Source organism: Acomys minous, assembly GCF_964271855.1.
Source record: "Acomys minous genome assembly, chromosome: 1".
NCBI lineage: Eukaryota > Metazoa > Chordata > Mammalia > Rodentia > Muridae > Acomys > Acomys minous.
This window is the reverse complement of record NC_140483.1, coordinates 137,708,099-137,734,392: the sequence shown is the minus strand read 5'-3', so window position 1 is coordinate 137,734,392 and position 26,294 is coordinate 137,708,099. Positions and strand designations below refer to the sequence as shown.

The 26,294-nt window shown below is 37.8% G+C and overlaps 1 long non-coding RNA gene across 1 annotated transcript in view; it reads left to right on the top strand.

Annotated features, from left to right (window-relative positions):
- Window positions 1–369: 369 nt before the first annotated feature.
- The window catches only part of LOC311596778, a 52,789-nt gene continuing 26,864 nt past the window's right edge, over window positions 370–26,294 (top strand). Inside the window, exons 1-4 of the long non-coding RNA XR_014778973.1 lie at window positions 370–563; window positions 3,593–3,715; window positions 4,366–4,423; window positions 5,113–5,229. This is a non-coding gene — a long non-coding RNA (uncharacterized lncRNA). The remainder of the gene's footprint in view (window positions 564–3,592; window positions 3,716–4,365; window positions 4,424–5,112; window positions 5,230–26,294) is intronic.

Genomic DNA, 26,294 nt, shown 5'->3' with positions numbered 1-26,294 from the left:
TGAATTGGAGGTCAGCCTGGTCTATATAGTCCATGATAACCAGGACTACAAGAGAAAACCTTTCTCTAAAAAGAAACAAACAACAACAAAAAATTAGTATTATCAGTAAGTGAAGGTAGCTTCTAGATTGTTGTATTTATACTCAATACTCTGATTCGAAGTAATGAATGTGTCTACTCAAAATATAAAGTTTTTTTGCATGTGGCTATGTAAACTTAAGTGAATATTGTTGAAATTAGATGAATTAATCTATAGGCATTATACTCTAAAATATAGTTGTCTTTTACTCACTCCTAGACATTTATGGTCATCCCACATTTCCAGAGCACACATGATTTCTTATTTGTCCATGTCTGCTTCTGCAGGTCCTGAGCAAGGAACTTCAGTGGATCCTTGGGATTGAACACTCTGCTCACTGTATGCAAACACTCGGCAAATGAACAGATTCAGACCAGCAGGACCTAGTGGGCCCACAAACCCACAATTCACAATAAGGCTGCATTTATTCTAAAGAGTGAATCTTCACATGGCTGAAGTTCACTTTGTGAGGTTATGATAAAAAGGTTGGTTACTTTCTTGGCAAAGAGCAAGCCCAAAAGTTGTCTGGACTTGAGACTATACAAGTCTTTGGCATGCAACCATAAAGAAAAACAAAACAACAAAAACCAAAACCCAACAAATTGAGAACTTTTGAATTCTTTAATCTAGCATGTTTGCGCACGTGTGTGTGTGTGTGTGTGTGTGTGTGTGTGTGTGTGTGTGTATCTGTGTCAGTGAGCAGTGTGTATGTGCAAGAATGTGTACACGTACATGTGGAGGTCTGCAGACAACCTTTGGTATTAGTTTTTACAGGCCATCTCATGTGAGACAGGGTCTTTTGTTTGTTACTGTGAATGCTAGGTTAGCTGTACCCTGGAAACTTCCATGGAATTGCCAGTCCTCCTTCCCATCTCTCCGCAGGCATGCTGGGATTACAGACACCTGCTACTGCTTCAGGCAGTACATGGCTTCCAAGGATCCAAATACAGTTCTTCATATTTGTATTGCAAGTGCATTACCCACTGAGCACTCTCTCCAGTCCAGACAGCCACTTACATTTATAACCTTACCAGATTTTATCATTTAATATCCCAAAGAAAATGAATATCACTAATAAGGCATTTCAGTGTTCTACAGTGAAATGGTAAATTGTAAAATTAAATATCAATATTAATTATTGCTAAGTGACTTCTTCATTAGTTGTTCTTTTTTAGGCTTGGATCTGGTGATAAAAGTAAGACTCATAGACCAATATGAATACTGAGATTTCTTTCCCATTTAACTTAATATGAGAGGAAATGAATATCTGATTCTACTGTAAACAAAAACCTTATTGCATTTGTCAATTTTAACATAGCTTTTTTGCCATCAAAATAAATGCTTATCATAGTAGGATATTTATACAAATAATCTATTTGCCAGTAAAAATTAGAAGATATAAATAAAACAAAGAAATGAGGTTAAATGAAAGATGATGGTAATGTATGATTTGTGGAATTAACTTACAACCTATTTTATAATATGAGACTTGCATAGATCATAAATTTAACTGGACTTCTATAGATTTTCAGAGATGCTGATCAAAAGTTTTGAGTCCTGGAACACTTCCAGGCATATAAAACACACTTGTTTATCATGAATTGATAATTGTATCCCATCCATCAATGCATCTTGTATGTAATACAAAATAAAAAGTACTTTTTAGGCCTAGGCTGACCTGATTTAAAAGGCCATTTTTATTCTCATTTTGTGGCAACAAGAGTCACTAAAAACTAGAGTTTAAATACACAGCCTGTAGAGTTTCATTGCAAGGCCTCTTTCAGTCCTTCACAATAAGCTCTCCAGACAGTCACTGGTGTGGTGACTTCCTTTAAAACAGAAAGCAGCTACATTGGCCTTAGATGCAAGCCTGCTGCAGGGGACTTGCTGTTTGGCTAAACAGGGTTCTGCAAAGCCGGAACTTCACATTTGCCTTATGATTGCCTATGAAAATCCAATTTTTCTTTCTTTGTTTTTTCTTTTCTTTCTCTTCCTATTTTCTAGCTTTCTTTCTTTCTTTCTTTTTCTTTTTTTTTTCTTTTTTTTTTTAGCCAGGGTTTCTCTGTGTAGCTTCGGCTGTCTTTGACTTGCTTTGTAGACCAGACTAGCTTCAAACTCACAAAGATTCTCTTACCACTGTCTCCCCATCTTCCCAAGTACAAACATTAAAGGCATGTGCATCCATGCGCAGCCTTATTTTCATTAGCATTTTTGGTAGGTTGAATGACAATGATTTTCCCTATTGAATCTATAAAAATTGACCCAAACTAAGTGAAACCCCACTTTATTCTTTCAACTTACCAATCTCGATATGTTCATACATAAATGATATTTAAAAGGTGGATATATAAGTGAAGCAGGAAGTTTTATTCAAATCACCTCAGCCTTGGAATGTGAACTCTGGCCCATACCACTGCCATTTGCTTAACAAGTTACTCAAGTCTTTATCTTAGAAGTTCCCAGATTTTAAAATTGCTATCCTAATTCTTATTTCATGCTGTCCTCATCATCCAGAACAAATGTTCACAATGGATGCATTCAATGTCAGGGACTTTTCCATGACTGTGGAACACGGTAGTAATCAGCACAAACTGGTGCTTATGTGCAGCTCTGGTCACAGTGCTCACCCACCCATTATGAATACACGCAAGCAGCCAGCAAGCCTGGGCCTCTACCAATTGCAAGATGTGAGTGTGGTCTCCTCTGCAAGTGTGTCTCCCTTCTTTAGATGGTTAGTCTCTTCAATGCAGATGATTTGAATTCGTTTCCCCCACCTGATCTTTAATAATTAACTATTACTTTAAGTGGATGGAATTTATGTCTTGAATCTACATGTCAGCTTAAGGTGGCAAGTTGTCAATTTAAATTTTTTGTCAACTGTTTCACATACAAATGATATTTCAGTGATGGATGTACTACAGGAATACTTGTATGTCTTTGAAAATAATGGAGTCTTCCTTGAGAAGCTAGGGTCCTGAAAAACTCAATGGCTGTCTAGAGAGTGGAACTGATGACTATTATTTTTGTTGTGAATGAGCACAGGTAACAGATGAGAGAAATAATAGATAAATAGCAAAACCTCATGGAATTGATATTTGTACTATTCAGCAGAGATGAACTGAAGAAGACTTCACAGGGCCTTAAACAGAAATTTTAAGCAGATGATCCTGCCTCCAAACTTTTAATTAGCTAACTTTATTATAGGTAACTTTATATCATGGGATAAATATTGGCAATTTCTGTTGGAAAATTTTTTCTGTCTCTGTTTTCTAGGACACAATGCCTCTACTTTTGTTTTGTTTTTCTTTTTTTCTTTCTTGCTGTCAAAGTCAGGGGACCAGCATCAAGAGGATTTTGAAAGATACACTGAGACTGAAGCACGCTCAGGTGTTAACAGGGAGACTGAAATCCTTTCTGTTTCCAGAGCCCATTTCTTAGTGACTTAAATAATGCATGTCAATATACCAATTTACCAGTGTGTAATGCATACACAAAAATATTTGTTCCTCTGTAGAACTGAAGATGATAGAAAAGGGTTATTGTTTTGAGGACCATAGGAGTGAGGAGTGAGGAAGAAAAGGAGAGAGATCAGTTGTACATTGAACAACAGACTTGCTGTTGAACCTCTGGATAACAGGTTAGACCAAAGCACCCATGCTGCTTGTCATATGCACAGATTTTTAGGAAAGTCTTATTATCTCCTGGGTTGTGCCTTAGGAACAGAAACTAACAAGAGACAGTTGGCTTTTTTTTTCTTCCTTTCGAATGGAATGATTGATTTTGAAGAGTCATTCTCTGATATCTCTAAACTTTATGAGATCATGAGTACATGGCAGCTAGCCCTCATATTGAAGGAAGATCAAGCTTCCTTGTGTGTCATGTAATGTGTGTCATTACTAGGATCTAACTTGAGCTCCTTCCTTGATGGAATTGGGTGATCAACTGTTTGAAAGCCTATACCCCCAATCAGTATATATCTGTAAGTGGAAGTAGACACTATTGTGGGGGGTGGTGGAGGGCATGAGACTTTGTACCTTTTCTCTTATAAAGTGATCAAGTTGTAGGATATTATAATGATTGATATTTGTCACTAAAAACCATTTTTAAATCCTCTAGTCTAGTAGTACAACAGGTTTGAATGAAGAAAATAATAAGTGTGTTCTTCTTTAAGGTCTGAATTAAGCTTATACCATCAAGGGTTGCCATGTTATCTCTTCTTTAAACCCAAAGCAACATGTATTTGAGTGTCTTACATATCCTATTTGTCTCCCACCCCTACCTCAACAGAATATCCTCTGGAGATTTCATTATTGTCCTTCCTTCCCTTCTGAACCATCATGAGGAGGTAAGAGACCTATTAGACTAAGCATTCTTAGTGACAATAATCTAGGTTCTCCACATCCTGTCATCCAGCATTATCTATGAAGGAAAGAAGTCTATCAGACCATTCCTCTCTAATTTATGCGACAAGTACTCTATGTCCTTGGTAAATTTCCTGCATTTTTATATATGTAATTTTAATCTGCTTGTTTTGAACCAATCACCTCCCCTCAAAATCATTTGGAACATATACTGAACCTCACATGTCATGGGATCCAGCCAGTTTATAAAGATTATGTAAGTTGGCATGGACATATCTTGGCTGATTTATGGGATAAGCTTTAATATTCTTTTAAAAGTTCCCTCTGGACTTTTTTGCATAAATTAATAAGTCAGTCCATGTTATGTTTCTTAGTCCAGACAGGAGGCAAGCATGATAGCACTTGGGGTGGATTCCCATTTAAAGAGGGCCAGCAATCAGGTTGCCTGAATTAGAAGAGCTATGCTGTGATTCACTGTGCAATTTGGATCTAACTGCCCTCAATCTAGAGAACACAGACTACAATAACATCTAAAGAGCTTGAAAAGGAACAGGATCAAAATAATTCCATTCCTTATCTTGTCAATGTTACACCAACATAAAAACAAGAGCTTCAGGGTACAATGGGGCAGCCATCTCAAAGGGGGCTGACGGAGTATTCTTTCTCATTAAAGGGAAAATGGAAAGACCAATGGTAGAAAGAGGAGGTGGATGGATCTTGCCTGCTTCCTGGAGCTGAGAATGGCAAAAGGATAGAAAATAATTTGCACCTGAGATACAAGAACCAGAGTGTAAGTCCATGTACTTACCCTCCTTCAATTTCATGGCCAATGTGCCCAACGTGATTCAGGAATTCGGGGTGTCCTTGAAATCAATAGAGCCTTTCTTAGATCTTAGTTTGGCTTACATTAGGGAGTTAGGGTCCAGAAAAGCTAACATTCACCAATGCTATGCTGAGCCAGTAAACTTTTCATTCTTGTCTTACAATGTTTTTATTATTTCTTTAATTTTTCAGGTTATAACATTATTAAATCACTCTTCCTTTTCTTCTCTCCAAACCTTCCTAAATGCCACTCCTTTCTTTCTTTCTTTCTTTCTTTCTTTCTTTCTTTCTTTCTTTCTTTCTTTCTTTAAAATTCATGACTTTCATTTTAGATTAATTGTTGCTTTATTCATATATCTAAACATAGTCCGTATGGTGTTTTTGTAAGTATGCTTTCAGGTTTGACATTTGGTATTGGAGAGTCAATGGATACACTCTTCCCTAGGGAAGACTATTTCTCCTGCTCTCAGCATTCCTTAGCTGCCTGTAGTTCTTTGTGTAGAGTTAAGGTTTCATGGGTCTTTTTCTTTCTGGTTTTCATGGTATCATTCTTGTTCAGCTCCTGTTTGGAAAGCCATGTTGGTGAGGCTTATGTTTGTAGCCTCTAACTTTGCTAGAAGACACAGGAAACTTCCCTGTCCTCTGACTTTTACAATTGTTCCATCCCCTTTTCTGCAATGTCTCCTTAGCCAATATACAAGAGGGTTTTCTTGTTTCTTTGTTTGTTTGTTTGTTTTGTAGGTCTCTCCATTTGACCAGATTCTACACCTCTGCATTTTGATTGTTTTTTTCTTCTTCTTCTTCTTTTTTTTTTTTTTTTTTTTTTTTTTTGGTAATGGTCTCACCTGTTGCAAAAATAATTTTCTTTCATGAGGAGTGAAGACTAAACTTATTTGTGGCTGTAAGGAAAAATATTTAGAATGTAGTTAGGTATTATTCTGCTTAAGTGAAATAATGGCTGTAGATGGCCTCCAATGTCTGTGATATCACTACCCCTGAGTGATTGACTAGGTTTTCAGTAGTTGGCAAAAATTCCCTCTTGTTGAGTGGGTATTGCATAAAACTAAAGAGACATCAACCACCGAGTTATGCATGCCACTTCTACACCATGCAGTTATCCTGCCATGCTGGTAGTTGTAGTTTCCAGATGAATGGGGCTGTTGGTTGCTTTCCTCCTTATAAGCATGCACAGTACTTTCTGATACCCTCAAAGCTAGTCCTCAGGGAGGCTGCAGTTGGGACAATGCCTCTTTAGGAGCCTCTGAGCCTTGTGCCTGAAGTTCATGGTATTTTCACCAATAGATACTTCCCTTCCACCTCTTGGGGGCAACCAAGAGCAGAAGCAACAGTTTGTAATAGTTTTGGAGTCTCTCGGACAACAGGGACCAACAACTCAAAAGTAGGCTTCTCATGCCTGATGGTTTCACATCCCAACTTTTGGCTCTTAGAAGAATCATTTTTAGCCCAAATAAGAAAATTTCATTTAAATTATATATATTATACAAACTTAAGTGTATTGTAGGATTTTTTGGTACATAGCAGAATGATTTTTATGACATTTGAAGACATTCTACTGTTGTGTGTGTCTCCCTCCTTCTTCTGTATTTGTCTTCTCACCTCCATTAGAGGTCCTCCTTTCCCATTTCCCCTATCACGTGACTTATACCTGACTATGCCCCTTTCTATTGTTTCCCCATCTCTTATCCCAGCAATGGTCCTTTTTTATTTTCCTGGTTTCTGCAGTTAGTCTAGGACATATATTCACATCTGACTATTTGAATCTAGGGGACTCTGACAAAAGAGAATATGAGATGTTTGTCTTTGGGGTCCTGGCTTATGACAGTCAATATGATCTTTTTGGATTCTATCTGTTCATCAGTGTAGTGGATTGAGTAGGAATAGCCCCCATAAACTTGTGTGTGTGTGTGTATGTGTGTGTGTGTGTGTGTGTGTGTGTGTATGTGTGTGTGAATGCATGGACTGTAAGGAGTGGAATAATTAGGAAGGCCTTGTTGGAGAAGGTGTGACCTTATTGGAGGAAGTATTTCACTATGGAAGCAAGCTTTGTGGTGTCATGTGTTCAAGCTATGTGGCAGTCTCCTTCTTTTGATTGCAATTCGAGATGTAGAACTGTTACCTCCTTTTCCAGCACCGTATCTGCTGGCACACTGTCATATTTTCCACCATGATAATGGACTAAACCTCTGAAACTGTAAGCCAGTCCCAGTTAAATGTTGGCCATCTGTATTTGTGCCGCTAAGCCCACCCCAATGGCGATCTGCAGGAGCAAGTCACCAGCTGTTCCTGAAGCAGCCATTTTTGTATGCCCAGACAAAACTGGGCCCCTGCCTCTGCTTCCTTCATGGTCAGTGCTCGGAGCCAGCCTCTGTTACCTGCCGCAGCTCAGGAAGCAGTCACTGATCAGCACAATGCAGGCCAGGCTCTGGTTGCTGCCTGGCTTGGCTTCCACTCCCTTCATTCTTTTCCTATGGAGAAACACGCAGTTCCTGCTTCCGTTTCCCTCCCTGCAGCAGCAACAGGGACTCAGACAGCTCAAACCCTGCCTCTACCAATGACAGTGCTGAGATGGGAATTTTGATTGGAATTGCATTGAGTGTATAAGTAGCTTTTGGTAAAGTGGTCACTTACACATATACCAATACACTAGTATGGCATATGTTTCCATTTTCTAGTGTCTTTTTCAGTATCTTTCTTTGGAAGTAATAATGTTTTCACCAATTGAGGAACTTCACTCCCTGATTAGATTTATTCCTAGATATTGTGTGTGTGTGTGTGTGTGTGTGTGTGTGTGTGTGTGTGTGGCAAGTGTGAATGGGAGTGTGTCCATGATCTCTTTCTCCTCACGCCTTTGATATATACAAGCTGATTCTACCCCACTACCACTTTTCTAAATTTATTTTTTTCCAGAACTTTTTTGGAATCTCTAACATATAGCTTTATGTCATATGCAGATAGGGATAGTTTGAAATTGTCCTCATCTGTAGCCATTTAATTTCTTTTCCCTGCCTTATTGCTCCAGATAATATTTTGAGCACAGTATTGAAAAGGAATGGTGACAGTGGACTTCCCCAACTCATTCCTGACTTCAGTGGAATTGCTTCAAACTTTCCTCCATTTAAGATGACTTTTCTTACAAATTTAATGAACAAAATTCATGGACCGCAGAGGATGAAATTTAGAAAAAAATATATTTTATTACAGGAAACTCAAAAGAAAAGAAGAGCACAGCTCCTCTGCGGTGTGTGTGGGGTGTCTCGAGTGGTGGAATAGCAGTGATGGCTAGTGTTCTGGAAATTATCAAGTTTTACTGAATGGAGAAATGGAAGGCTGGGTGTTTGAACTCCTCAATACCATGTCCATCCCAGGTATCCAGGTGCCTTCAAGTGTGACCACCTCCTCAGTATGGGTTATAGAAAAGGGGTACTTCTTTACAGGAAAGGCTATAAGAAAAACCTAACTCATATTCTGGCATCCTTGGTCTCTGGTCATGTCAAAACTGGAGATATTTTGGCTTAAGCACTTCTGAAATCTCTGGCCTCTGGCATGAATGATATTGTTAACTTGCCTAAGGACATTTCAGGCTTGTAGACAAGAAAGGGACTGATCACTTTGTGGGAGATCTTTTTACCCTAAAACTGCCTACACATTTTCTATCTCCTGCTCTTCTTATTGCTCTGTTATCAACATACCATGCTCTTGTGTATTTTTAAATAGCCCATCGGATAGCATGCCTTAAGTCTAGTCAAGACCTGGTTTAAATGGTGACTCACAAGCTTAGGTATGACTCAGAATGTTGGAATTAGATTCTTTGATTCAGGTTTTTCATCCTAAATATGGGGATATTGGAGCAATTTGTAGACTGCAAGTCAATTTCTGCATCATGAATATTCAGTTTTCTTTCTTTTTTGTAAGGGCATTAATGATTGAGCAAACGAGGCCAATAATAACCCTTCTCACTCAAGAAGTTCTCCAGACTCAGGTCTTTTCCCCAGTTCCTCACTCCGGGAGCCTTGTCACCACGCCGGTTCTATTCTAGTGGAGAACTGACAGTTTTAGCGCTTGACTCTTAAGAACCTTCCTTTCCTGTGTCTGGACTGTCATGGACTAAGTATTAATGGTGAGTGCATCCTTGGATATGCTCACCTTCTTACTCTCTATGGCATGACAATTTATAGTTTTGCAAGAGAAAAGAAAATACCCAGTAGTTTTTCTTCTCCTCATTACTACATTCATTCCGTTCCTTCTATAAAGCAATCTTTAAAATAATGTTTAGGGTTTTTTTTAAAAGCAATTACTGTGAGTTCAGCATGTGTCTTCAAAATTTATGTTAGATTTTACAGTCCAAGGTGAGAGAATCTAGTGGAGGGCTTTCAGGACACAAGAAACTTAATGTGAGCTCTACCAGATGAACAAGACAGATACATTTATAACAGAGAAGTGTAGTTCTAGCTTTCTGAGCTGTGAGGGTCCAACAGCAAGGAGCTCTCTCCAAAGCAGACAGGACTGCAAAAACAACATCATTTAAATATTGGATTTGCAGCACCTAGAATTGAGACAAATAAATGTTTATATTTTCCAAATTACTCAGAACCCTGCCGCATTTGGTAACAGCAATCTGAATAAACTAAGATAGTTTACTGTATATTGCTGTTTCTTTGCTGCTTAAAACATGAATTTTGCTGCTTCCAAAGTAGAAAAAAAAATCAAATGTATTAGTAAAATTTCAAACTTCATAATTTTAATCTATCTTTACAGTCTCATTTCAAATCACTTTCTCTTATTCTTCTTAGCTCATCAAATCCTCATATTCACCACAGACTGTCATTTCTATCTTGTTCTTTAGTATGTCTGGAATGTCTCCCCTCCAATTCTCTAGTTTGTCATGTCTTGCCCTCCCCTAAAATCCCAGCTCAGTATGTACTTTAAGTTCTCCATCTGTCTTCAAGGTTCTTGGCCTTCCTCTCTTTTCCTACTTACAATCTTCCTGGAATTAACATCTTTCCTGAGCATATGTGCCAACTCAGCAGCATTGTATTTCTTCCATATTCACATGGACCTTGCTGGTTTTGTTTTTACGTTTTTGTATTTTTTTTTTTTTTACTATACAGACACAAAGTCTCAATGTCGGATCTTATTCATTGCATCAACACTGACTAATGCAATACCAGATACATTTTTAATCATTTAGCCATAAGAGAAATCTATAGCAATTATAGAAAATTGTTATATTTAACATATGAATATGTTAGTTTTAAGTTTTCATACTTACTTTTTCAGCTGTTATCTAAAAGCATTCCATCTTAATAAGCCCATTGGAGTGCTTACATATTCTATTACTCTAAAAACAGAAAGATTATTTAAAGATCATTCCAAGAAGTATTGGGAAATAGGAAAGTATTTTACACTACGAAAATATCATCATCTTGTACAGAGTATGTGCTTTTGTCTAGCTTTATCAATTCCTTTCTAATTTAATACTTAATAAGATATTTCCAGCTGAATTTTTTCTTGTTGTTGTTTCTTCTTTGTATACTACTACTTAACCCACTGTGACCAATAGTAACCAACTGCCAACCATCAATCCTCCCCACCTCTTGGAGCCCTAGCAATTATATACATTTAGAAAAGTCCCTAGAATTTCAAACATCACACAATTTCAGCTAAAAAAAAAATCAAACTTCTGCATGAGGCAAAATAGAGTCAGCTGCTGTTTACAATCTGAAGCACATCCATTTCCCATGCTTGGGATTAAAACTAAAGCATGTTCTTATACTATTCCTGTGCTTTTTAAAGAAACAAAAAAAAAATCAAATTATTACTGCATCTAGTCTATTACTTTTAATGGTGCTATAATGAAGAATGAAATTTATATTAATATGTAGCCTTGGCTTGTGGAGGCCCAAAGAAATTCCAAATTATATGTTTGTGATAGGTGTCTTTCAGATTGGGTATATCGATTTGGACTTTGGAAAGTTATTAGAGTGGAAAGAAGTATTCAGGTACAGGGACAGTTATAGCATAAATAAGTATAAATATTTTAAACAATGTAATATTATTATCAAATTTTACTGTCACAGGCTCATTATTTGAACTCTTGCTTCCCAGCTGAGGCACTGTGAGAAGGCTGTGGAACCTTTGGGAGGTGGAGCCACACTGGAAAACACGGGTCTTAAAGACTTATGGTGCAGTCTGACTTCCTGTTCACTATCTGTTTTCTCCATGCCTAAGCCAGCTTTCTGCTCCGGCAGTTGTTGCTACATTATTAAATCCTTCACTTGGGTAAATGAAATTAGTCTATGCCTTTCCCCTATGTTTCTTCTTTATTTGTTCTATTTGATTATTTTTCTGTAATTATTTTAGGTTTTTATATTGAGTTTTTGCCTACCAGATTTAACATTTAGCTCTTTCAGAAAAATATATGCTCACCATACTGTTACTATTAGTAAATGAAATTTTGCTCCCATAACTGCTACACATTAAGGATGCATTGACAAAGAAAACTTTTGTTGTTGTTATTTTGTCACTGTAGGTATTGAATACTCTCATATAGCACTCATTGTTAAAACATATAATAAAAACAGGCTTCTCTGCAAGAACATAAATCTAGAACTCTTAAAGTTAACTGTGATGACCTTTACATTAAGAAAAATGTTTAGCTGTATGCATACATATGCCTATGTATTCCCATTTCAAGTTGTATTATAGTAACATTATGTGTTCATGTTGAAGTTTTAGGAAAACATAAAACAATTAAATAGTATTAAATTAAAGTAGAGTACCTCTGAGAATTGCCATGGTGGAGAGAGGGCAGCTGCTAGAGTGACTGAAGTATCCTAGATTATAGCTAAGGAGTATGGTTCTAATGCAAGATGAATTTTCTAAAATGTCCAAAAAAGTTTCAAACTATGCAAACATACATACACTTAAGAATAACGTTTCTATCATTTTGTATTAAAACAGTAACATATTTACCCCAGGTGACACAAAGCTCTTTGGAAACTGCATTCACACTCTGGGGTTATTATTGAGCATTGTTTAGATGTGGGATGCACCATAACTAACTTGGCTAGTTATTTGAAGTCTATGGAGTACATGGTTTTATGGAAAAAATTAAATGCCACCCTGGTCAGGACATGGCTTCAAAGGCATTGGGTGCCAGGAAGATGGAAGAGCCTCAGATAGAGACATTATGTACCTTGGTTGAGTCACAAGTGAGTAATCCTCAGTTGAACTTGTGATGTGGTTTGATCTGACCATATTAAAAACATTAAAACCATGTCTCTCGTCCAAGGAATGAATAAGAAACTGTGGTACATTTACACAATGGAATACTACTCAGTTATTAAAAACAAGGAAATAATGAAAATTTTAGGCAAATGGATGGAACTTGAATCGATCATTCTGAGTGAGGTAACTCAGACCCAGAAAGACACGCATGGTATATACTCATTTATAAATGGATATTATCCCAACATGGATGTTCTCTGGGAGACTCTACCTAGCAGGGGATGACGACAGATGCTGGGATTCACTGGGTGGAGCACTGAAAGTAGTAAAGAAGAATGGGGGAACAGAAGGACCCAGAGGGTTCAAGAGCCCCACAAGGAGACCATCAAGGACAGCAGAGCTGGAATGGGATACAACCAGTTGCACCAAGCAAGGACAATGCATGCAGTAAACCTAGACCCCTTGTTCAGATGGATCAAATGGACAGCTCATTTTCCATGGCTGTGGGGAGCTGAGTGACTGCCTCTAACATGAACTCTGGTGCCTTTGATTTGATCACTTCCACTTGGTGAGGAAGCCCAGCTAGAGGAAGGGGAAGTAGGCTATCTGAATGACACCTGATAGACAGTGGTCATATGGTGGGGGCTTCCCTTCTGACAGAGGTCTAGGGGAGGGGAACAGGGCTAAAGAAGGAGAGAGAATAGCATCGGGAAGATACAAGTGAAGGGATAACACTAGGGATGTAATCTGTAGAAATTATAATAAATTGAAAGTTAAAAAATATTAAGCACCAAGAAGTCAAATAATATTATCAGTAAATAAATAATCAAAATAAAAATGAAAAAAATTAAAAATTTTAAATAAAATTGTCCATATCTAGAAGAAATCTTATAATAAATTAGGAGAAGTATAATTTGAGGATTTGTGGGAGTTAATTTTGTATAATGATAACAATCAGTCCTGATATAAGTAGGAATCCTACAATTTGATTCAACTTGTATCAACTGCTGGTGTTGATACCAGACTTCAGAGGTGAATAGCTCAGTTGTGCAAGCTTGCTTTCAGGGCAGACATTGAAGTCCTCACGTTACCTGTACTTCTGTTTGACTTGGCTACAAAGCCAAAGCCGTTTGGTCATCCCAGATTTGATAATTCTAAATCTCAAGAAATGCATTTTACATTTACCAGTTTATAACAAAGGATATAAATAACCAGCTGAGGAAGTATGTACCTCTGGGCCTGGAAGGGTCCTGGGTACAAAACTGCCTTCCTGATACAGAGATGCATTCACTAACATATTCATTGGCCATGGGTGACTCACTCAGATCCCACACCATATAGTTTCCCAGATGTTGTGGGTGAGGTCTAAAAGCTGAAGGTTTTTAATCAAGCTGAGCTTTCTGAGGATCAGCTGACACTTTGAGCCCTCTGAGCACTGCCTTGGAGCAAAATAATCTTCTGTCACATTTGTCAATGAAATTAAAATTTGAGACGATTCTTCACACACATTACGTTTCCACCCTAATATAAGGTATTGTACCCATACAACTCAAGTAGAATACAAAGTTTACCTTCAATACTTTGAAAGTGCTATTGCAGGCTGTTTAGGATAAGTAAGTTATACAAGTTAATTATTAGCTGGTCAACTGATGGTTATGTCAATAACTAGTCTGTTTATAAGAATATACATTCTAGGTGTAACAGATAGATATGTTTCTATATATAGATAAGGTAAAATAGTTAGATAAGGTCTTCAAAACCTCAGAGACTTATAGAATCTTGCATTTAAAAATGTTTTTATGCCAGGAGTGAGGCACATGTCTTTAATCCCAGAACTTGGGAGGCAAAGTCAGGCAGATCAGTGTGAGTTCGAGGCCAGCCTGGTCTACAAAGTGAGCCTAGGATAGCCAAGCCTACACAGAGAAACTCTGTCTCAAAAAAAAAAAAGATGTTTTAAATTATCTTAAAGATTCTTTGACGAGAAGACAGGTTAACTCCTGGAAACACGCAGCTGACCTCAAAGAAGATCATGAGCATCAAAGAACTTCCTGATGGACATGGCTTCAAATGTGGCAAGCAAGCCACTGGGAAAAATGTCCTCATTTCTGCCACAGACAGAATTCTGCCCCAAAATGGGCAAGCTTGAAAGCAGGCAAAGTTGATGGCCAAATTCTGCTAAGACAGGGTAAACAAGTCCTCAATAGTTCCTGCCTCACAAATATGTCTGTCAGATGATGCTCCAACATTAAGACAGAGTTTTGGGTGGCTATTCAGGCAGGAAACTGTCTCTGTCATTTTTTTTCACGTTGGAAAATGCTAAACTGTACTTCCTGTTTACTCATGTAATTAGTTTTATTCTTTCTCAAGTCTCTGATGGGGCTGTAGACCAGATAGTTTTGTTTTACAATTAAGCTTAGTTGTTCAGGAGTCAAGATGGTTTTAGGTCTAGATAGATGTTTTAAGTTGATAGAGATAAGATATGATAGATATTGATTTACACTCAGACCCTTAGACTCACCAATATAGGAAAGATGTTTTCTTCAAGGCTGTCCCAGAGGGCCCAGGTTCAAATCCCAGCAACTACATGGCAGCTCACAACTGTCTGTAACTCTATGATATGATACCCTGAAGCAGACACATATGTATGCAGAACATTAAAAAAAACATAAAATAGAAATATATAAAATGTTAAAAAGAAAAGGCTGTCAAATACGAATAGTCAAAACATTATGAATGTAGTAGCATTTATATAATTCCTGATTGTTTTGAGATTCATCTTTCTGAATGTAGTTTATTTTATAATGTGTATAATAATATAAATATATATGTAAAAAAGAATTAATTTAAAAATTTTACCAGAATTTAGGATCTCTGTAGCAGAAACTGAGGACAGAGGTCAAATATTATCCTATGACACTATGCCTCATCAACTTTAAAAATAGGAAAAATGTAGTCTACTTAATATCCATGCCTTGTTTAATTTGAATTCTCTGTATATTGAAAGATAATGTGTTTTGTGTCCATCTATGAATAAAAACAATTAGAGAAAAGTGAAAAAAAAAGGCTATAGAGCTTTTAAACAATTTAACTTTTTTTTTTTTTTTGAGACAGAGTTTCTCTGTGTAGCCTGGGCTGTCCTGGACTTGCTTTATAGGCCAGGCTGGCTGGCCTCGAACTCACAGCAATCCACCTGCCTCTGCCTCCCAAGTGCTGGGATTAAAGGAGTGTGCCACCACACCCGGCCACAATTTAACTTTTTAACTTCAGACGTGTAGAGGAAAAATAAATTCAATCCTAATAATTTTGGTTATCTTTCTTTTATTAAACATATAAATAAATGACACTCAAAAAGCAATCTATAAGTAAAGGTAAAATAATTTCTATAGTTAATGACATTGTCAGTTCTCTGTGGAGTAGCAGTTTCACTGAAGTTTGCAAGGTGGCAGTGTTCTTTTTTGGAAGACTATTATTTTAAAGATAAATTCCAATCATCGTCACTCAAAGAAACTCCAGTGTGGCTAGCTATTGTGTTGTTTCCCTCGCATGGGTATGTCACTTAATTGTCACTATCCATATTTGAAAAGCGAATATTTAAAACATGAGTAATTTTTCTTGGTCATAAATGGAAAACTCAGAGACTCCCAAGAGATAGAACCCCCATGCAGAGCTCAGTGCAGAGGCCCAGAACAGAATGCCTACACAGCCGTCTCCTGCTGAGTTCTCAGAAGCTCAGCCACTGCCCATAAAACAAGACCCTTCCCTCATCAGCTTCTAGAACAACGTTGAAAACTAATGTAAAAATAACGAGAACACAGAGATTAATTAGGAACACAAAAAGTTTATAAAATAAAGGCATGATTGAAGATGGGAATCTATTCTTTGCCTCACTCTTGCCATTTTCATGACTATATTTGAATGTAACATATTACAGTGTTATAGCGATAACAGATATCACACTCTTAGAGGGTTGTATGCGTTATTGTTTAATCTTCTGTAAAACTGCCCTCACTATTCTAGATAGCAAGACTTAGAAAGTAATTTCTATATGTCATGAATTAAATATTGATTTGAAATGCTCCAAGTCATGTACAAGAAGATAAAGTGTTATTTCTTTTTTCAGTTGGCATTAAAAATATAAAACATAAATATATGATGCAAGATTAAAATTTATAAAAAATTAATGTCCAGTTTATTACTAACTTATGGGAAGTTACTGGGACTATTTTTTTTTGTTTTGTTTTCATTTTTGTTTTTTGTTTTTTGTTGTTTTTTCTAGAATGGTCCACAGTGAACAAGAGACTGCCTTTTATGGAGGAGGCCAGGTCTCAGAAGAAATCCAGCAGAGCAGAAACCTACATAAACACATTGGACATAAATCTCAACTGTCATGAGCCCACTCCTTTGTATTATTTCTGTTACTAATGATGACTCTCTTCTAGAAATATTATGAGAAGAGTGGGAATTCATTTTCCTTCTGCGTCCTCAGTGTGCATGATGAGCCTTCATTTGTTTAGCAGCAGAGGAGGGATTTTGTATCATCAATGATTTTAATACTATTTCTGGTAGCAGGATTCAGAAGATGTATGGCTACTTAAGGAAAGTGTCACCCTGAGCCCAAGGTGTTTTATTATCTTGCTTGGGAGCAACTTCTATGAAATTTCACTTTAAATAAAACAATTTCTAGCTCATACATTCAGCAGATACTGAGTGTCACTGTAAGAACATTTTCAGTCTTGACAGCTACAGTTGTATTCTTCAAAAATCTGAAAATGCTAGGTGCTTCTGTGCTCACAAATACAAAGCCATTTCTGTATTCCAATCACATAAAGTCTACATTTTGAATAAGACTGCATAAGTAATGAAATAAAATTGGGAAAATTTGAAACATTCTTCAGTGTTTCAAGAAGGAAGAGCATCCTATATTCTGACCCAGAGGCTGACAGATATTTTCCTTTTCTAATAATATAGAGAGTAAACAAATTTAAAAACTCAAATATGCTATCTTCATAAAATCGTAAGTTAATCCTATAGATGAAACAACACCTTCAAAATAATTTTGCTAAAATTTGATGTGCTTGTTAATTTTAACTGTTGGGACTACTTAGAATTACCTAAGGTGAGAGACCCCATGATCAATTATCTATACCAGGTTAGCAAGTGGGGACACCTGTGGTATATAGCCTTGATTGTTGGTGGAAGCAAGAACACCTGCCCACTGTGTGCAGAACCATTTACTGGGCTAGGAATGGAATCCTATATGAGTGAAGAATATGGGATACAGCCATCAAATAAGCAAGGGTGGGTATATTCTCTCTTCACTTTGACAGTGAATATCATGCTTTTGCCTCTGCTCTCTGAAATGATGGGTCATGCCCCGTGATGGTAGGCTAATTAATATAAAAGCTTCATCCCCTAAGTTGGCTTTGGTTAGGGATATTGTTTGTTTGCTTGCTTGCTTGCTTTCCACAGAATAAGAAAGGAAACTAGGATATGCACCTTACAACTCACAGTACTATAATAAACTAAATAAAAATAAGTATGTACAATTTTATGTATATTACTATTTTGTCTGTCTGTCTGTATGGTTACCACATGTATTCCTGATGCCAATGGAGATCAGAAGAGGGCATTGGATTATATGAGATTTTTTCAGAGTTAGAGACTGTGGTGGACATAGGTACTAAGTATTGAACCTGTCTCCTCTGAAAGCACAGTAAGTGCTTTTAACTTCTGCATTTACTATCCAGTCCCAGAATTTTGGTTTCTCTTAAATATGAGCATTTTTATCAATTCACAGGGTGATTTTTAGTGAGATATGCCAATGAGTATAGTTTTCTCTTTGTTTCGTTCTTTGTTTCGTTCTTTCTTCTTTCTTTTAAACATGGCTACTCTGGCTGGATTACACACATGCCTTTAGTGCATACCTTTAATCCCAAACAATGGAAGTAGGTTTATTTTGTAAAAGGAAGCAGTCATGTTTGAAAGTGATGTTTAGTTGAGGAACCAGCAAAGTCATGAATCAGAGAAAGACTTGACATAGCGTGTCAGAGATAAGATACACCTGACTCTAATGAGAACACAGATGAAAGAGAAGCTACTTGAGAGAACAGCACAGAGGGCCGGAAAGAGAAGGCAGTTTTGCTGACAGAGTTTTACAGAGACATGTTGAAGAGAGAAGAAGATAGATACAGGTGAAGACAGAATGAATCAGAGAAAGAGGAACCAGAAGATTAGAAGCTAGGGTGAGTTTGAGGCCAAGCAGAACAATTGACTCAGAAGGTGAGAGAAGCCAGTCTGAATCAGTCAGCTTGGAGAGGAATTAGAGTCAGGACAGCTGAGTTGAGCCAATCAGCTAGAGTTCAGGAAGATCTAGAATGAGCTTACTCAACAGGAAGTCTCAGAGGCTGAAAACAATCCAACCCTAGATTAGATTGCATGGAGGCTAGACGCTTCCAGGACCAGGCCTAAGTTAGCAGACAGAATTAGGAAGCCTCCTAGATGACAATTACATCAGCTGAATAAAAGTTACTTTTATAATTTCCAGTGGCATCTGTAAACGTCTCATGGTTTATTTCTGTGAGCTCATGTGGAAATCCCATGGCTCTGAATGATTATGGAATTTTCTTCTCCTTTTCTTTAGCTTCCTTCTATGGCATTTACTCTGTCAGTTACAGTCATCTCACCATTCACAGTAAATTCTATCACTGTGTGACTATAATTGTATTTTGCTAAATTAAAGAGGCATTATAAAGTTGTTACCCTTTGCTTTTTCACTTTAATTTCATTTTTCTTTAATCTTTGGAGCACACTACATTATCAATTAGCATAATAAAACAGTCAGTGTGGAATTTAGTAACTATATTGAATATCCTATAAAGTAGACTAATTTGCACAATGCCAGTGTGTGCAAGAAGCAGTAAAATATCCTTATTCTCTTACTATACCTTAAAAAGTATCCCACATGAGCCTTAAACTAATAGTATATTAGACCATTATGGAGAAAAACATTGTCAACGGGTGAATAATATTAATGTCAGCCACTTTAGCACTACATTTTATCCAAAGACTTTAATGTGCTCTGTGCATGACAATTAATCAAGTCTTGCCACATGACTCCAAGCAAGGTATTATTATATGCTATTATAATTTAGGCAAACCATTGTTACAGTTAAAGAAGATGAGCAATTCAGTGACTGTCAAAGATCACCTGTTAGTTCAATACCAGAGCAATACCACTGAGATTTCTGACTGCTGCTGTTAACATTAAGCTGGCTCCGTAAGTATTACCAGTGAACACTGCACTGTTCTACTGAAATATATTTTATATGCTATCCGAGGAAGACATTTAAGTGCATACGAGTGTAATGGCTTCATATTTTATCTAAATTTGTAGCAAGAACATATATTCTTCTAAATGATGTGGGAATGCCACACATATTAATTAACATAGTTTTATTATTAAAAATGCTATAATATCCTTAAAATAGTGTGGAGCACCATATGAGGACAATAGCAAACTGAGAATGGTTCTTGCTTAGGGCTGTTACTAAAGAGAGAAATCCTTTAACAAGACAGCTACTGAGATTTCAGGATTGTCTGAATTTTTGAAAGGAAGAACACTCAAATTCTCTTAAGATCTTTCTTCATGGTTTGTAGAAACAGCAGTGGCTGAAACTCTCTCGCTTTCTTTCTTTTCTCCCTATATCTACCAGAAACAGTATGAGCAGTTTTATTCAGTTTCCTTCTGATACTATCTCTTCATCCGGCGCTGTCTATCTACTGCAATATCCATTTAAAGAGAATCATTGAGAATGATTTGTACAATTGATCGGTGACATCAAGCACAGAACTGATGCTTCATTGTGTAAGGAACCCATCCTAGAGGAGACAGAATTGTCAAACAAAAGGCAGAGAGTGTCTTATCTGGGTGAAACTGGACATTACAATGGCTAGAATTCAGTTTCTGAAAACCCTTCCTATCCCCCTGCGTCTGGACAGTACACAGCACCTATCTGCCTTGAATCCCACAGCCCTTTGGATTTGTATGCACGGTGGTGGTGCAACAAAACTACCGCAGATAATTGAGGTAATTGGCAAACCACAGGGGCACTTAGGCTGCTCACCTGCCTATTTTAGGTTGGCTCATCATCACTCTAATTGGCAGTGGGTAGTTACTGGTCCATTTGCTGTGTATTATGACAAAAGATGCTAATGGGCCCCGGCAGTGGGTGTGTTGTGCCTTTGCCCTGCTCCTGGCATGCAGAAAGCAATCCCACTGTTTTTGCATAACAAGTAGGATGGCTGGACATTTTTCCAACATCAAAAGGAGCTTTTCCTTTTGAAAAATGACAACTTCTCCTGGCAAAGGCCTAATCTCGGAATTGACATGTATCCTTTCTCCCAGCCATCATACTCAACGTTGTCCCTAAAAACAAGAGTCCATCAGTCAAGGCAGTTTTCATCATTTTCACCACATTTTTATTATCAGAACTCCTCTGAAGCTTGAAATTGAAATCTGTTTCTTTCTTGACATTTTTCTCTATATTGGGCGTGTAATTATGGGCCCAAACTAAGTTCAACAGGAATGGATCAACAAAGCCCACAGCTAAGTACACTAAACTTTGATCTCAGAAGAAAATACGAATTCCAAGGTGGGTTTAGACAGCTGTGCTGTGAATGCCACGGTGAGCAAATGTGGATGAGAAGAAACAACCCCTGGCTAACTGACTTTTAATATATGAATGCAGGAAACAGAAGCAGAAATTCAACTATCGCAACATGGGCTGAGAGTTTTTAGTATTCTGAAGAGATTTAATTTTAAAAACAATAAGACATGTATTTGTTGGATTAATAATAATTGATATTATCCTTCCTCTTGACTGGAAGATACTAATTATTAGTGTTGCTTCAATAAGCTTAAGAGAATGTCTACTGTATTCATTACTATGCCAATGACTTATATTAAAAAACAGTGTACAGGAGACAGATTATTCCAAGACTATGCTTGCAGCCACATGAAGTTTGGCAGATCTGAATCAATAGCTTTGGCCAGTATGGTAGAAAAAAATAACTAATATTAGGCCTCCGAAGAAAATCCTCCCTAATTTTAATGCCATAGTTAAATCAGGAGAATAAACACTAATAAACTCAAGACTAATAAAATGGTGTGGTGACATTTTTTACATTGTGAGGGATGCACTTGTGGGTGTGTTCATATTAATTCACTAAAAAAGTAAAACCAACCCAGACCTAAAGAAAAATGTATCAGAATTCTGTTATTTTGTTGTTATCTTTAATTTCTGCCCATGTGTCAGTTTGAATTAAAGTTATTTAACATAACCTAGTTTGCTAAATTTTGAAATAATGGCCCAGGTCTCTTGAAGCCGTGGAACTCCTTCGGATCATACAATGCACGATCTGTCACTATACTTATGCCATGACTTTACCAATTAGATCAGGATTTTTCTAAAGCTTGCCCATATGTGTGTGTGTGTGTGTGTGTGTGTGTGTGTGTGTGTATACATATAATCATGTTTGCAGTTCTGTTTTAAGAAATGTTTTCTTTTGTAGGCATTGTGTTCTGCTTGATTCTGAGCCGAGGTACACCTAAGAACATCTGTATTTTTCTTCAGTGTGTAGAGTTGTAACTGTTAACGGAGGCAGTTCACCACAAATGAATGAGGAAGGGTAGACATACTCCTGCAATTATTTCTTGTCTCTGGAGCAGATGAGTATCACTGTAAATAGAGACAAAGCTTTAGGAAGTTTAACACTAGTACTATCTCATATTTCAAGGATGTGTTTGCCCTGTAGTTTTTATGTAGTCTATTTGAATATCAGTATTACTAAGAATTGGATAATGGTTACCTAATTTCACTTCCACTGCAGAATCCCTGCCAATCAATCACTTTCTCTTCTTATCACAAAGTATAGCCCAATCTCAAGTTACATTTTTTATTGCATTCATTGATTTACTTATTTTATTTGTACAATAAATAAAAGCTCCTGAGGCATGATGCATATGTGAAGGCCAGAGGACAATTTTCAGGCATCCATTACTTGTGGGCCCCCAACTCAAACTCTCAGGTGTGGTCTCAAGCACTATAACCTGTTGAGCCATTTCACTGGCACAAGTTCAGCACTTTTTAATGGCTGGTCACACTCCAAGCTTCTCAATCCTAATGCTACCTCATTTGGAAAGAGGTGATACTTGACATGGGTGTGTGGGTATGTCCTGTGTGTTTCTGTTTAATCTGCCAGTATGGTCCCTCTGGTAAGGAACTGTGCTTAAATCAGGTCAGGGGATGTGTGGTGCTAATCTGCACAGTCACATAGAGGTAAATTGCCTGCTCTATGGACTCAACATTAAGAGGGGATTGTAAATGTTACTACATTGATTTCTTTAGCTGAATTTGACTTTAGCTAGTACATAGGAACAAACTTTAGTTCTCTTTTAGTCTTCTGAGTAAAAAAGATAAAGTGACATAGTTAAAAATAAAAAGGAAGCCGGTGATTACACAAGTGTAAGTTTTCCTGGGAACCTTAGGAAAGTATTAGGATCAGGTTCTGAGTGGTTGTTGGTAGTGTCACTCACATTTGCTTAGAGAATCATACTCAGATTATTTCCTTAGTGGGTCTGTCCTGGGCATAAACCCCAGCTGAGTGCACCCTCGCAGTGTTTACTTCTACGTCTCTGCTCTATCCCTCAAGGCCAGTTCTTTGTGTTTTTTAGCTCAGTGCTGAAAATAATGGGTAACAAAATTTTCCCTCCAGCTTAGAAACCACTCCCAGCTCAGATCTCTTCATGGTATTTATAGATTTAAGACCAGGCTTAGGTTGACCTCACTGGGCCAGCAATCCATCCCAAATGGCTAGCTATGACTGAGCCAGCTTGGTATGAAGAAGTGTAGCTTTGGGCCCTCTCTTCTCTGCCACCCCACTTATAATGCCTTGCCCCATGATGACATGCAAAGAAACTCAAGAACAATACATTTCTTTCAGGGCATTTCTTCCTGATACAACTCCTCATATCTATAGTCTCCCATAAATTTGCAGAGAACGGAAAAAGTTTGTGTTAGCAGAAAGAGGGGTAGTACAATTACTAAGCTGTTTAATTCCTTTCTGTTAGTTACTTTTACACCTCTATGAAAGAACACCCAAGGTCAAGCAAGAAGAGACTTGCTTTTGGCTAACAGTGTTAACCACTGCAGGGTCTTATTCTGCTTGCTGTATTACTATGAGCCTCTAGGGATGGTAAGGGTATGTATAGGTGCTAGCAGGATGTGTTGAGGGAAGCTGCTTACCTCACCAGAAAGCAGAAAGAGAGTGCCAGAGAGTAGGCCAAGACAAGGCACCCCTCTTCAACTGGACCGTGCCCCCTAATAACCCGTCCAACTTGAATTCATCAACAGGTGGATTCATGGTGGGGGGAGCATCACCACTGTCTCCTTACCTCTCAACAGCGAGGGGCTTTTTTCAGTGATATGTGAGCCCTTGGAGCTATATCCTATCCAGACAAAGTGGTAGTTCTTCGGAAACTTGGGAGAAATAACTTAGAAATTTATGTAGTAAGATGTACGAAAGGAGGGGAAGATTCGGACAGGAGCACAGCAGAGCTGGGTACGATCACATCATTTCTGTGGTTCAGGTGGCACTAGCTAGAGGTACCAGGTTTTCATCCCACTATATGCTATAAGATGCTGAGGAAGGAGCAGGCACAGGAATTTTTCAATTCCGCCACTCAGTCCTATCTCTGTGCTTCAGTAGCTTTGTCTTTCAGTATTTCTAGGCACAACCAATGCAGGTGCCATGATGGTCCTCGACTCATTTACAATAAATCTCAGGGTCATTTGCCACCCGAAGTACCATCTCTGCAATACCCAATTGTCTAAAATATAGAGAAGAGCGCTAGGAAACCTTGGAAAAGACATTCTGTCCTTTTAAAACCTGCATGAAACTTGTTTCACATTTGATAAAGTTCTTGGTTAGTGAGGATGCCATGCCTACACCTTGTGTTTGGGAGGGACTATGCATTAACTCACCAATGCTGAGTGGATATGTGGTCTCTAGTTTTTCTTCCTTTTTCATTTTCCTTTGAAACCCAGTAGAAAAGAGTACTTGGCAAATCATGCCTTGGGTAAGCCAACAACCTATAATAAAATAATGTGGAAAAACTCCTCAACAGACACAGAAAAAAATCATTCTATTTTACATTTAGTTGTGTGTGTCTGTGTGTGTACATGCATGCATGCATATGCACCTGTGAGTGTGCACACACACACACACACACACACACACACACACACACACACACACGGGAGAGAGAGAGAGAGAGAGAGAGAGAGAGAGAGAGAAAGAGAGAGAGAGAGAGAGAGAGAGAGAGAGAGAGAGAGAGAGAGAGAGAGAGATATGCCTGTAAGCATGTACTTGTCAGTTGAAATCCTAACAGAGGTCAGAGACATTGGATCTTCTTGGACCCACACATGGTTGGTGGGACACAAGCTCTAGTTTTTGGTATGTGTTCTTAAGTGCTAACACAGCTCTCAACTCCCAACATCTATTCTTTTTTCTTTCTGGTGTTTTAAGTCAGGGATTCTCTACATACCCTTGGTTGCCCTGGACTCCTTTTGTAGACCAGGCTGGCCTCAAATTCACAGCGATAGACCTGCCTCTGCTTCCCTGAGTGCTCGGATTAAAGGCATGTGCCCCCATGTCCAGCTTTCATCTAATTCTTAACCCTATCTTAAAAGACTTTGGAGATAAAAGAGAAGCATAAATTTTATTTCCGGATGAAAGAGTAAGAACTCTTTTAGAGACATATCTACAATTCTGTGATGTGGGTATCAGTGATGCATGTCCCCTGCCTATGGTGTGCGAAGACTCTTGGACATAGTGCATATTCACTTATGATTAGTATTTTTCATTTTAAGTGACTAAACAGGATACTATTTTTAGATAGATGTGAGCTAGTTTGAAGTTCAGCCGTAATTGTCACAATGACTTAAGATTTAGACTATTTTTGTTGATAAACACTTTTTTTTTCTGAGAAGGACATTCTATCACCACCACTCTTCCACAACGTAAAAGCAGGCTGAATTTTGTGGGTCTTCTATTGCTTTTACCTTTCTCTTTATAGCACAGGCATTTCATGTGCACAGGGGTAGAAGCTTTTTCACCTGTGTTGTGTATCCATGCCTGTATCTGGGACGATTGCCTTCCCTTTAGACTCCTAAATAATTCCCACCTGGGTGCATAGAACAGCTGTGTTTTGGATGCGTGTTCTCTAAGTGTTCCATACACACAGTATATCCTTGGATGGTAGTATTGGGATGCTGGGACTTTTAAGAAATAACACCTGAGAAATAAGGCCTTATGTCCCTCAGGGGGCGTTGTTAATGGGATATCAGACTTTCCCGCTTTTTATCCATCCTCCTACACCTCTCATTCCTGTTCCTGTTGGTGACTGTTTCCTATAAGCTACTCCATCATTAGAGACCAAATCAACAGCATTGCCACATTATAGAGTGAAACCTTCACCACTGTCAGCTAGAATATGGCCCTTCACTCATGAGTAGCCCGTGTTGGTATTTCATTTTCCAGTGACATGAAGCTGTCTGATATAAGAATTACCTCATATAATTGTCATGTTTTTTTTTTTTGTATCGTGAGGATTAGGTAACGTGTGTGCCTGGTTCATACTAGAACTCAATTATTGCTACTTAATTCAGAGAAAATTAGTATTTAATATAGCCATCTTGCACTTTGAATGTTAAAATTGCTTTAAGA